Raw genomic sequence first — 13,352 nt, forward strand, 5'->3', positions numbered from 1 at the left:
TCTTATTGACTTCAATGGGACTATTAACATGCTTAAAGTTAGGCATGTGCATAACGGGGTCTCTCTGCTGCCCAGCAGCCATATTTCTTGCTTCAAATTTTAAGAGCTGTGAGTATAATTCACTCCCGTGTCAAGGGCCAGCATGGGTCTGTCTACACTGCAGCTGAGAGTGAGCCTCCCAGCCCAGGGAGACAGACTAGTGGGGCTCAAGATTGGACATTGAGGCTGGGGCAGAGATTCAGACCCTCAAGCCCACCAGACCCCCTGGGTCTGAGCATATATTGCTATCCCAAGTCTCGGCCAGATTACAAGTTGCAGGTTTGGTGAAGAGAGAACCAGCTTACCCGTCTGCGTCAGTCCCCCCACAACAAACACACACGCTTTTACAGATACAGTTTACTGATTATCCTACGTACAACACAAAGGCTTCTCACAGAGAGGTTGAAGTTATTCTCAAAAGCTACAAAAGAACGGTTTATGCACAGCATTCAAACATCTACCCGTAGCTCTTTTTAATAACATACACTGTGCACCATCATTGGGGGGATAAAATTAATCTTTCCTGAGCATAATGTGTTCTGTTCATGACCAGATAAAAGAGCAAAAATCATAATAATAATAAAGCGACAACCTGTTGTATTTATTTCTGATATCTGACCCATCAGGCAATTCCTGAATTACTTCTCTAATTAGTTTTCACCTTCATGAAGGATACAACCTGCCTCTCCAGAGAGAAATCTACAAATGAGAAACTATTTCTTGCAGGCAATAATGTGGAAGCGGCAGTCGTATTAGGGATAAGCAGGGATAACAAAATCTGCTATTAAAGGGGAAATAAAATCATTTTCTTCCAAGACTTAACACATTTTCCTCATTTCCAAAAGGGGAGGAAAAAAAGGGAATATACAAACAATCCCTTCCATCCCCTCTGCAAATTGTACTCATCAGTGTGGTCACAAGACAGGTATCTGAATACTTCGTGCTTTTTCCACAATGTAATTGTTAACTCTACCAATGGAATCCTCTTCCATGAATGGTGGAAGTGCCAGTCAGTAGCCTCAAACCGTGGATCTAGGAGGCTGAATGGCCACAGCACAGCCACATCCAGAACTACCCACACTCAGCATTTGGATGGCCCCTCTCCTTCCTTCTCAGACCCGTCACACCAAAGAGGATCATAGCGCCAACCTGTAGCCCTCTTATAGCAGGGGTGCAGAGACTGCACCAATGGATTCCAGCCACCCCTGCCAACGTTCCTGAGTTCTCCCATTGCATGTCCATGCTGGAGTGCCAGGAAGATGTCGTTCCACTTGGCGCCAGAGCCTTCTCTTTAGTAGTTGTTGAATAGAAAGGCCAGAGCTAGATGAACTCAGGACAGAAATTCCCCAGCACAGGCTGTAGCCTGACATATCATGCCGGGGAGGCAGGATTCCTCACCCTCCATAGAGCAAAATGCAGTTGCACTCCTGCCCTGTCCAGTGCTGAGGGGTTAAACACACAGATTCAGAGGAAACATCCAAACCAGCCAGGATCTCTGGTTGGGGTAAAACAGGAGCTGGGCCTTAGCAGCCTCGGGTGCTTTTCTGTTGTACTCAGAACAGACTCCAGGTGGGTACGTCCAACTTGCTGCCCAATATGCAAAAGTCAGCACTTTTTCTAGTCTTTCTTCCCAAGACAGTCCCAGGACTGAACGGCATTGGGTGTGGCAGGTCAGCACTGACATGACAGTAGGAATGCAATCCCAGAACATGGCACTGGGAACCCATGAGCCATAAAATTCCAGGTCTCTCCACTAACTTGCTGAGGCAATTAAGCGATTCACTGAACCTGTCACACTTTCAGGTGTAAGTAGTACAACCTAGTGGTCAGAGCAGGTATCTGGCCTAATGGGCAGAACAGAACCAGATGTGTGTTCAGGAAGCAAGTCAAGGGTAGGAGTCGGGAGCCAGAATAAAACCAAAGGGCAGATCCATAGCGGTAGACGGAACCATGAGTTAGAAATCAGAAGTTTAGAGGCAGGCAGGGACTGGGGCTGGAGCGCAGCAAGCAAAGGATGGAGCAAGGGCTGGACAGGAGCAGGTCTGGTGCAGCTGCAAGTGTGAGGCCTAGATCCAAACTGATGCATGGCTGCATGTCATGGTACCTAAAGACTTGCTTCGGGAAGACTTGTGTGGTTCTAGGGGCAGACTGAACAGTGCAGCAGGGAATAAAATGGGCCACCTTAGTCAGGAGGTCCATTATGGTCATGATAAATGAGTGTCTTTGGGAGTGTGGTAATTCAACAATAAAGTCCATTGAAAGGCTGAACCAAGGACACAGAGGTGTGGAGAGGGACTGAAGGAGGCCCACAGGCTTGGCTTGTGATTTCTTCACATGGGCACAGAGGTCGCATGACTTGACATAGTTTTAACCTCAATTCATAGGGCTGGCCACCAGAACTACCTAGCAATCAGGGTCCAGGTTTTAAATTGGCCGCAATGTCCACTCATGGGTGAGTTGTGGCACAACCTTAGCATTTGAAGGTAGGAGCTGCTTTTGGAAATGTAGAGACAATCTCCATGATAAAGGAGATCTTGTTATAAATGCAACAGAGTCTGGGGAAGCATGAGTGGCTTAGAGTTTGGCAGACTGGGGACACAAACAGGTCTCTTGGAAGCAATGAACAGATAGTGGTCATAACATGAAGCTTCCTGCTCCACTTCATGGTATCTGTCCTAGCGGAACAAGGCATCCACATTCCTGTTCTTAGTCCCTAGAGGGTATGTAACCATGAAGTCAAGTTGGGAGAGGAAAAGAACCCAGCAAATCTGACACTGATTCAGTTGTCACATTGTCTATAGATACTCCAAATTCATGTGATCAGTCCAGACTTGGACAGGGATGCAGGCTTCCTCAAGGGGATGCCTCCATTCCTTGAAGGTGGCCCCCTTGGTTAGGAGTTCCTTGTCCCACACATCATAATTTCTCTCAGCGGGAGTCAGTTTCCAAGAGAAAAGGGTGAAAGTATGAAGCAACTGGCAAGGGATGGTGAAATGTGAGAGGACTGCACCTATTGCAAAGTCTGAAGTATTGGTCTTGACTACAGAAGACTTTGAGTGGTCCAGATTGATCAAAATGGAAGCTGAAATAAATGCCTTTTTTAAGCAGTCAAAAGCTGCCTGTCAGTGGACCAAGTGAACTTAGCCCCTTTCTTGAGGAGGGTCATAATGGGAGCTACCAAATTAGAGAATCCTTAGATGAATTGCTGGTAAATATTTGTGAACCCAAGGAATCGCTGCACCCCACCTATACTGAAGGGCGCCTTCCACTTGGCTATGGCTGAAACCTTGTAGAGGTCCATGGCAAGTCCTACCAAGGAGATGACATAGCCCAGAAACTCCACAGTATCCTTTTCAAATTTGCATTTCTCAGATTTTGCGTAAAATTTATTTTGGCAAAGCTAATCAATAACAGTGAATGCATGGAAGTCATTGAGTTCTTAAGTCTCTGAAAAAAATAAGGATATAATTTCAATAGATGATCAAGAATTAGTCAAGGGTGTCTCTGAAGACGTCATTCATAAAAATGTTACAAAGTAGTGGGAGGACTGCATAGACCAAATGGCATGACCAAATATTCAAAGTGGCCATATCTGGTTCAAAATGCTGTCTTCCTTTCTTTCCCCTGCCAGATTCTGAGCACGTTGTATGTTCCATGCAGTCTTTCCAGGTGTCTGTTTATGAGAGGAAGGAGTACTGATTGCAGACAGTGATCTTGTTAATGGCTCAATAATCAACACAAGGTCTGAGGGAGCCATCCTTCTTGGCCACAAAGGAGATAGGTACTCGCTCTATGAACCCTTTCTGCAGATTTCCCTTGAGGTACTCCTGGACGTTTGCAGCTCAGGTTCAGATAAGGCATAAATGCATCCAAAAAGGACTTTAATTCCCAGTTGAAGGTCAAATAGGCAATGGAGAACAGCTTCTGTGGTATGTTGTCAATTAGGGTCAAAGATGCCTTCTATTGCCCATACAAAGCTCTCGAAGTGTTCAAGAAAGAGGACTGGACCCTTCCAGGAGAAGGAACACCCACTTCAGGGCCTCTCTGGTGAGCAGTCTATGCACTAATCCCACTCAGGACCAATCGGGAGGGTTTAACTGCTGCTGCAACACAAACTAGAGACAACATGGTTAAGGAACCCATGAAACTTGGCACAATCCCTATCACACTTATTGGGTAGGGACAGCTTGGGCTTACAGACAGTGGATGTGAGAGTTGGGGGAAAGGGAGAAAAGAAGATGCTACCTAGGTTTGTACCTGGGCCTGGAGGGCTGCATTCTGGTCACAAAGTGTGGTGACCTGAGCCTGCAGTTCCTGCAGGACCCTAACAATGTCTGAGGAGATAGGCTGAACTCCTGCTGGGGCCATTCTGGAGGGGAGCTCCATGTCATGGGATGAAGTCCCTCTTATCTTCTAGTGGGCTGCTCAAACTGTCACAGTTTGTCACTGTAGGTGGTGTGATCTAGTGGTCGGAGCAGAATCAGATGGCAGAACTGGAGTCATGCTCAGGAAATAAACCAGTGGTCGGAACCAGGAATCAAGGGTTCAGAGGCAGGCTGGAGTGGAGCAGGGACCTGCGTCCCAGGGCCTGCAAGGGTATGGGAAAGTGTGTAGAGTACTTTCAGGATGTAAAGCACTTAGGAACCTGCTGAGCATTATCAGTGGAGTTCAGTTGCATGACAAAGGTAATAGAAGGGTCAGAACTGGAGTAGCAGGGGGCTGCAGGTCAGGACTGAGATACGTTGGAAGCTGGCACAGCTCTTAGCTGCCTCTCACCAATGCTTTCTGCTCCTCATTTGCATAAGCACCGATATCCCTCCTGGATATTCTGTATTAAGATGTAAATGAAAGCAGCAAGCTTTTCTCAGCAGCATGGAGACATGGTGGTTTCCATCCCATTTCTGAGTTTTTCTCAGTGGTGATGCCCTGGAAGTCCCAATATCTGTTGGGAGTAGGCAGTTTGCATTGTTACAGGCATTGTAATTGCACAATAAAAACATTTTTCTTCACCACCAGTGGAATTGGTATCAACAATATGTTTGAAAGCTTTATAGCCCAATTAATTGTAAGGCAGGAATAGGAAAGGACATTATGGCTTCAGAAAACACAAGCTGCATCTATATTCAGTGATATTAAATTGCAAGAAGCCTTCATTCTAACAAAGCAAAGGGCTGGTCTAGTTCCCATAAAAGCAAGGATCTCAGAGTTCAGCACAGGGAGTCTGAGTAGGGCAGGGAATATCCAGGACATCACCACCTGTGGCAAGGCCTTCATGCAGCTCCTGCAGCAGCTCTGCAGAGCACTCAGCCATGGGGCAGGCTGGCACTAGAGAAGCCTCACAAGACCCTGACAAGCACTGGAACAACTTCCAGCGCTACCTGCTTGCCCAGCATAAGGAGCGGAGATGATTGGGCATATTCCAATTAAACAGATTTTCAGCTGAAAATGCTGCTTTGTCAAAGCCAAAGTGTCTCCTGGAAATGTATCGGTTTGGATAAATTTCCAGTGAAGTTTCCTACCAGCTGCTGGAGAGCTCGGGCTTCTAAGATCCCTGGTTCCAGGACAGCCCCACTATAGGGCCTACAGCATAGGCACTGACACCATGGGTGCTCCAGGGCTCACGCACCCATGAGAAAAAAGTAGGGGGTGTTGAGCACCCACCAGCCACAGCTGTTCGGCAGGGCCACCAATCAGCTATTTGGTGGCTGGCAGGAAGAATTTGTGGGAGGGTGGAGAGCAGCAAGCGGCCGGCAGACAGGGGGCCTCAGGGGAGGGGGCGGAGTGGAGACAGGAAGAGGTGGAGGGAGGGCAGGGCCTTACGGGATGGGCGGGGCAGGGGCAGGCAGACGAGGAGCAAGGGCGGGGACTCAGGTGAAGGGGCAGATTGGGGCAGGTCCTTGGGGTGGGGGTGGAACACCCACCGGGGAAAAATAAAAGTCAGCACCTATGGCCTGTGGGATCTGCAGCTCGAGGGAAGTTGCACTATGCAGTCTGTCCCAGTCAGGGACCCCCGGGTCCGTAGTTCCAGGAGCTCATCTCCTTTCTCTGCAGCAGGGAGTCTGGAAGCCCTGAGAACGCTGGCTTAAGCCACAGAGCCAGGGGCCTGGAACTCCTAGGGTGTCACAGGGCTTCCAATCTCCCTGCCACAGAACTGGCAGCCCAGAGTCCCAGCTCAGCTGTGGCTCACAGGTTTGGTAGGCTCCCCACCAGTCCACTAGGGCTGATGGGGCTCGGACCTCGAAGCCACAGCTGAGCTGGGGGCTGCAGAGCTTGAGCTGTCAGGACCAATTTTTTTTTTGACATTTTGATTATTTCAAAGTGATTTTTTTCACATTTCCCTTACATGGGACATTTTGAAATTTACACTTTTTGTTCCAAAATGGAATAAAACCATCTGTATGTCAGCCCAGCACAAGGGTGTTCCAGGCAGGCTGCTAGCAGGGTGTGTGTCAGCAGCAGGATGGGGCATGGCCATGGTGGCTCTCTGCTTCAGCAGTTCTCCATGGCTGGCAGCAGGGGCACAAGTGTAGCCTGCTAAGAGGCCAAACTGGCCCCCAGCAACCCTTGAGTAGGGAAGGCGCACTGCAATGGTATGGGGCAGAGGCTCTGAGGCCCCCTTTCTCTCCTCACCGGCATGGTTTTCACATTGCCCATTGCCCCGGCTTAGAGCAGTGTCCATGAGAGGAGAAGCAGGCGTGGGCTGTTCAGACAGACCAAGAACAAGTGAAATCTGAAAAACAGATATCGGAGGAGACACGGAGAATGTCCCCATGCTGATCAACACCCCTCAGTTGCTAGGCTGCAGCTTCTGACCCCAAGACTAGAGAGTCCCCTCCACTACTGATGCAGGCAGAACCTTCCCAGCCGTGGCTGGCTCTTCTGGAGTGACACCTGTCCAGCATCCTCTCCATTGCTGAAGAGCCCTGTGTGTTTAAGGTGAGTAATTATCTCCACTCTGATAGGGGATCAACGAGCAGAGAAGAGACACATGGAGGGGCAAGGTCATTGTCTGACTGGCAGCTTCAGGAAAGTTACGTTCTTCTCAGAAACAGCCTTGCCTGCCTCTTGGTCCTAAAGGGTGAATACTCTGCACCAGCAAAACTAGGTAACACAAAGTACAAGGCTCTGACAGTTGTTAGCTTTTGTATGTTTGCAAGTGTAACTCGTGTTGAGATTAATTCAACATGCAGGAGGGGAAGTGAGATGCAAGGTAGTTAATTTAAAATTATATATGCAATCAATGGAAAATTAATACAATTACATTTCAGACTGGCATTTCATAAAACACCTTTTTGCAAGTAGAATAGTAAGTGGGCATTAAATGCTGCTGGTTTGTAAAAATGTGACTCGCTCCTCTGGCTGAGGTAGCTGTGCCAGGGAAATGATCACACAGCTCCATCATGGTAATTTGTTGGGAGAGACTCTAATTACATATTTATAGCTTACAGAGGAAGCCGCTAATTACAAGCTGCTGCAAAGCTTCACATGTTGTTCGTAGTGGATTATGATTTACTGAGCTACCTGAAGCTGGAGTTTGAGTGAGCAAGTCTCCTAAACCCGCACTGCCACTCGTCTTCCCCCCAGGCCTTGTCTGTACTGTAGCGCCCAGCTGGCAGGGCACCCCGTGTGAGTGCCTTTTTACCCACCCCTCCTGGGCACTTGCACGGCCCCTGCACGCCTGCTGCCCTTCCCTGCTTTCCCACCTTCCCTCCAACCCAGTTTCTCCTGCTCCCTCTGGTGCCCAGAGACCACACCCCCCGCTACACTATCCACCAGCACCACCAGGAACCTGTGCTGCTGACACTAATCCCCTCCCCAGATTTTTTTTATTGCAAGCTTGAAGCTAGAAGCCCCCCAGCACCAGCAGAGAATTATTTGTACCTGACCTTTGTTTCCAGCCATTTCAGCCCCTTTGCTGTTCTAGGCTGATATTGGCTGTGTGTGGGAGTGACCCGTTTCTGTGAGGTGCTGGGTCTGCTCTGGCTGATGGGCCCTGTGGTTTGGCATGAGGGACGAGACTGGAACACACTGTGCCCCCCACGCCAGCTCAGTGTCCATGGAAGAGTTCAAGATAAATGAAAGGTGAGGCTGAGCTGAGGTGTGGACATCATGGGGAGCCCGTGCTGGTCTATTTCATATTGGGGGCTTTGCCTTTTGGGGCTGTTCTTCCAGACAGGGAGTCTAGGCAAGACACTGCGAGCATCTTGTCGTTATGCACAGACTGATGGAACCAGACACAGAATAAAGAGATCTCTTGCAAGCATCATAAGCAGTGAGTGATCACAGAATAGCATCTGGTACCAGGAGTAAAGAGGAACTAAGAAAATACCCAGAGTGGACAAGCGGAGCCATTAAAAGCCCCACCCGAGCTGAAACTGTCTGTAAATGTGGGAAACAACTGGAGAAGGTTTAAAGAGCCCTTCACTCTATCTGCAAGCACTGGGGGCCAGCAGACAGGAGGATGGTCGGAAGGTTGCTTTATTCCTGACAATAGCTGGTCCTGAGTTGATGTGCTTAACAGTTTTCAGATAAGTCATGCACAGGAGACTAACTACAAAACGGTAGCAGAGGAATGTGAGGAGCTCTGCACCCCACCAAAAAATAAGACAGATGAGAGATCCTTTTAAACAGAGAGAACGAAGGGAAGGTAAAGCCATTGAGGAGTTTGTGACTGATCTAAGGCTGAAAAGCCAATCCTGTGGGGCTAATGGAGTCCTTGATAAGAGACCCGATTGGACAGGGACAGATGGGGATCTGGAACAAACAACTGCTGGGAGACCTAGCAATAACCCTTGGCAAAACAATTAGCATTTGCCAAGCAGTGGAAGTCACCCAGTCCAGAATGAAACTTATGGAGGGTGGACAGTGCTCTGAGACTGTGGGCATGACAAAGAATCCAAAATAAGACAAGAACAGCCCTGAGGCAGAAAAGCATGCAGAGCTCAAAGTTAGAGTGCAACAAAAACAGCACATGGAGCTGCACACTGCAGCAACCAGCCCACGCCAAGACAATGCCTGGCATATGGGAAAAGATACACCAAATGCAGTAGGTTCCATTTCGATGCGGGAGTTTGCAAGCCCAGCTGAGTATGCACAGCAAGGACAGGGAGGGTGACGACAGCACCACTCACTCAGAGGAATTCTCCACAGGGAGCAATGGGCAGTGTAGCAGCAGATGATGAGACAGTCGCCCTGAAAGCAAATGGGGCCTGTATTAGTTTGAAGTTGGACACCAGTGCACAAGCCAGTATGTCACTAAAACAATGGTTATTAGCACTGGGGGAAAAGCCACAGGTATCGGGGGGCAAGTGGGTAAAACTCAGGGCTTACAGTGGTGAGCGGATCCCCACTAAGGGAGTGTGTGAACTACATGTATGGCTAAATAACAGATGGGAAAAGCTGCAATTTGTAATAGCAGCAGGGAAAAGAGCCCCTGTAATTGGATTAGAAGGGTGTCAAGCTCTGGGTCTCGTCAAGGGGGTGCACTCACTAGAGGAAGAGTTTGACGATGTCTTCCAGGGGATAGGGAAGCAGTTACCAGAGTACAAGACAGAATGAAGGGCTCAACTGCCCCACAATTCACACCCCTAGGAAAGTGGCACCCTTAGCAGCAGCTGAAAGAGAAGCTGGATAGACTCATTGCTTTGGGAATCATCGAGCGAACAGATGAGCCAACAGATGGGTACACTCATTGGTCACTGTAGAAAAAGACAGAACCCTTCTCTTATGTATAGACTCAAAGGAATGACATAAACATGTCCAGCTACCAACAAGCAGTTACATTTTGGGGATATGGCTAATGCCAAATACTTCTCTACACTTGGTGTGTCAGTGGGGTTCTGGCAGAGGCCATTAGAAAAACAGAGCTCACCTGTGTGCACATTTCACACCCCGGTGGGAGACACTGTTTCTGCAGACAGTCGTTTGGGCTGTGCTGCATGGCCAAGGTGTCCCACCAGAAAATACAACACAGGTTTGATGGTCCAGAGGGTACCAGTGTTTACAACTATGGGGGTTTGATTTGGGGAAAAACAGTAGAAGAGCAAGACCTGAGGCTCCAAGCAGTTTGCAAAGTGTGTGTTATCTGTGCTGGGCTGAGCAGGTCAAGACTGGGCCAGGCTCACCGTGTGTTACCCATGCTGGGCTGGGCTGATCTCGCCGTGAGTTACCCATGCAAGCTCAGAATGGACGACAGAGTCTCGGTCAGGCTAGCACAGTGAGCTTCACTGCTGTTCTGCAAGATGCAGTGACGTGGTGTGAAAGCAGCAGGTTAATAGAAATCTCAGCAGAAGCTGCCGCTCCCTGGCTTCCCCTCAGTAGCAAATCCCTTGGTGTTCAGCACAAAGTGGGGGGCTGATGTTGAAGGGGGCCGAAAAGCCAATGCCAAACAAACTCTTCTCAGGTGGAAACAGCAAGAGCATCCTACCAAACCTGAAGATGAATAAAAGCTCCCAGCGCCCTTACAAATCTGGCTCCTCTGCTTTAAGCATCAATAAAGTTTCTCCCAGAGCAGGAAACAGACTCAGCCAATCCTTCCCCTTCAGCACTGAGTCCTGGGCCAGTGTCTGTCCCGCTTGGATTTATGGCTCCCCAGGCTCATAAATGTCAGAGCTGCATGTGATGGATGGAAGAGGTGGGAAATGCTTCCCCTCAACTTCAGGAGATTTTTTTATTTTTCCTGATCTTTTACAAAGTCATAAACCAGCTGCTGATTAGTGGCAGGTTTTAAAACTTTAGGGGAAAGCTGTTGAAATCAGCTTTAAGTGATAAGCTCCTCCAGAAGCCCAGCAGCTTAGTGTCTTCCTTTTGAGGTCACACTCCTGATGTGTGTGTCCTTCACAGCCACAGCCTCTTTGCCCACGGGGCTAGGCCAGCCTCACCAGCACCAGCCAGGGGTTCTCAGAACAAATTTTTTTGATGGCCTCAGAGCACGGCCACCAACCCTTGCAGGTGGCCGCTCTCACAATTTTTCGAAGCCCAAGCCCCTGCTGCCCCAGGCTGAAGCTCACAGCTGAAGCCCGAAGCCCACTGAGCACACACACTGGCCCCATGTGTCTGCAGAGGCGCTGCTTGGAGCCTCCAGGAGGCTGCATGGTGCAGGGCACTGATCCCCTGCTGGCGGTGCCAGCAAACACCAAGGCAGCCAGGAGCAACAGCTGGGCATTGCAGGGAGGGGCTGCAATTCCGGACTAGGCCCTGTGCCCTTTCTGGAGCAAACCAGCTGTTCTTCCCACCTACTCTCAAGGGAAACGAGCCTCAGGGTTGGAGCCCAAGGCTGTCATTTTCTGTTGCACTGACGGAGTGGAGTCATGCCAGCCGTGTGCCTACCAAGGTGGGCAGGCATCTTGCAGCCAGACTGGACAGAAGAAGCAGGGATGGAGAGGGGACCACTTTGGAAACCATCGTCACAGGCATCAAGAGAGGCTCAGGTTACCCAGCCATGCTGCTTGCCATGTCCTTTCACATCTCCTTTCTCCCCTGCTCCACTAAAACCTTTTGGGGCACAGGCCGTACGAATGCATTATAATGGCCTGAATCCGCACCCCCTTCTCATGCTGAAGGCACCCTGAGTTCAGGGGGCTGCACCTGTTTGTAGGCACTGCCTATGGAGTAAGTGGCTGCTTCCCATCTGAGCCTCATCCAGCCCTTTGGGTGAGCAGCACTGAACTGGGAATCCTGGGAGAGTAGGTTTTCCCCTGTGATTTCCTGGCCTTCTGCTTCTGGAATTGCCTAGCAGGGCTTGCACACGCTCTCACATTTGGCTTTCTGAACACTTGTGCATTAAGCATTTGGGAATTCTCAGTAATCTTGCTCCCTGCTACAACCTCACCACCCCTCACAGGCCTGGCCTGTGAGGTTCTTTCTTCCCCCTTCCCCAAATGGTGGTAGGGGATTGCTGCCCGCGGAGCCTCCATGGCTGCCCATATGTTTAGGAGCTGCGGAAACCTGGTGCCCACTTCCAAGAGCCGCATGGAGCTAGGGCAGGCAGGGAGTCTGCCTTAGCCCCATGCCCCCTCTGCGCCACCGACTGAACTTTTAACGGCCCCATCGGCGGTGCCGATTAAAGCTGCCAGGGTCCCTTTTCAACTGGATGTACCAGTCAAAAACAGGACACCTGGCAACCCTATTTGCCATCCAAGGCTGAAAAGCAGCAGCATATAGTGCAAATGGTTATTAATTGACCATTCCTCCACATAGGTGGCTGCCCTTTCCTCACAGGCCAGGAGCAGAGACAATCAGCTGGAGACTTCCCTCTCCCTGCCCAGAGGAAATCCGGGAGTTACTCACCCCACAGTTTAGAGAGTGCAGTGACTGGCACTGCTAGCTCTGCCTGTAGCATACTCAGGAGCAGCAGTGTAGAACAGAACATTTCTGGACTATCCTTATGTCATAGAGACCTGGCCGAGCCTGGAGCCTCACCAGATGACTGTGTCGAGCACTCGAACCCCAGACGGCACGGTTCGTTGTCTGACCGGAGAGAGACAGGCAACACCAGCAAGGTCCGAACACAAAGCTCTTCACTTAAGAGTGCACACAACAATAGAGAGCAGCCCGTCTCCAAAGAGAACCAGCAGCCTCTGAGTAAAACTAATAGGTTTTTATAAACAGTTCCATCGCATCACAAATTTATTCATAAAGCAGCCCACGCCTCCCCTATATTAGTTAACATCCTCTTTCTCTATATGCATGCACATCTACCCCCCTTATTGTAGATAACTTTTAGCAAATTGTAGTGCTTCACTAACTTTATCAGTATGGGTGTCAACCGGGAGACTAGGAGTTAAAACAGACATAACTCAAAAGCAGGGAGTGGAAAGCAGCGCCTCTGTATCTCAAGGACTGTTCCCAGCACATCTGGTACAAAAATGCAGGAACACAGGCCTCCCCTTTTTATTCACTCTCTGTAACTTGAACAAATATTCCTTCATTCTACTTTCAGAGACTTTCCCAGCAGCCTCTCTTAGCCTGACTTTGGTTCGGTTGGCATAACTGCCTCCTGTTTAGCTTTTCTTACCTAACAACTGTGAGGGGATCTGACCACCGGATCCCGTGTGCTTTAAGCTTCTGGAGCCTGGTCCAAGCCCAGGTTCTTCCCCTAGCTGGGGGCCATAGGCCCACTCTCAGTGTGTGGATCCTCTCTCCAGCACCCCATCCTGAGAGCTGAGATGTAGTGGTCCGATGGTCCAGCACCTGACACCAGTACTGACCCATCAGACTCTCTTATAGCTTAAACACATCCTCTCCCATCACTCAAGCTGTGTGGGTGCTTGGGATCCACAGATTAACTCTACAGGGGGCATATAGTAGGTGTA

The sequence above is a fragment of the Lepidochelys olivacea genome, assembly GCF_965140295.1.
Source record: "Lepidochelys olivacea isolate rLepOli2 genome assembly, chromosome: 15".
Lineage (NCBI taxonomy): Eukaryota > Metazoa > Chordata > Testudines > Cheloniidae > Lepidochelys > Lepidochelys olivacea.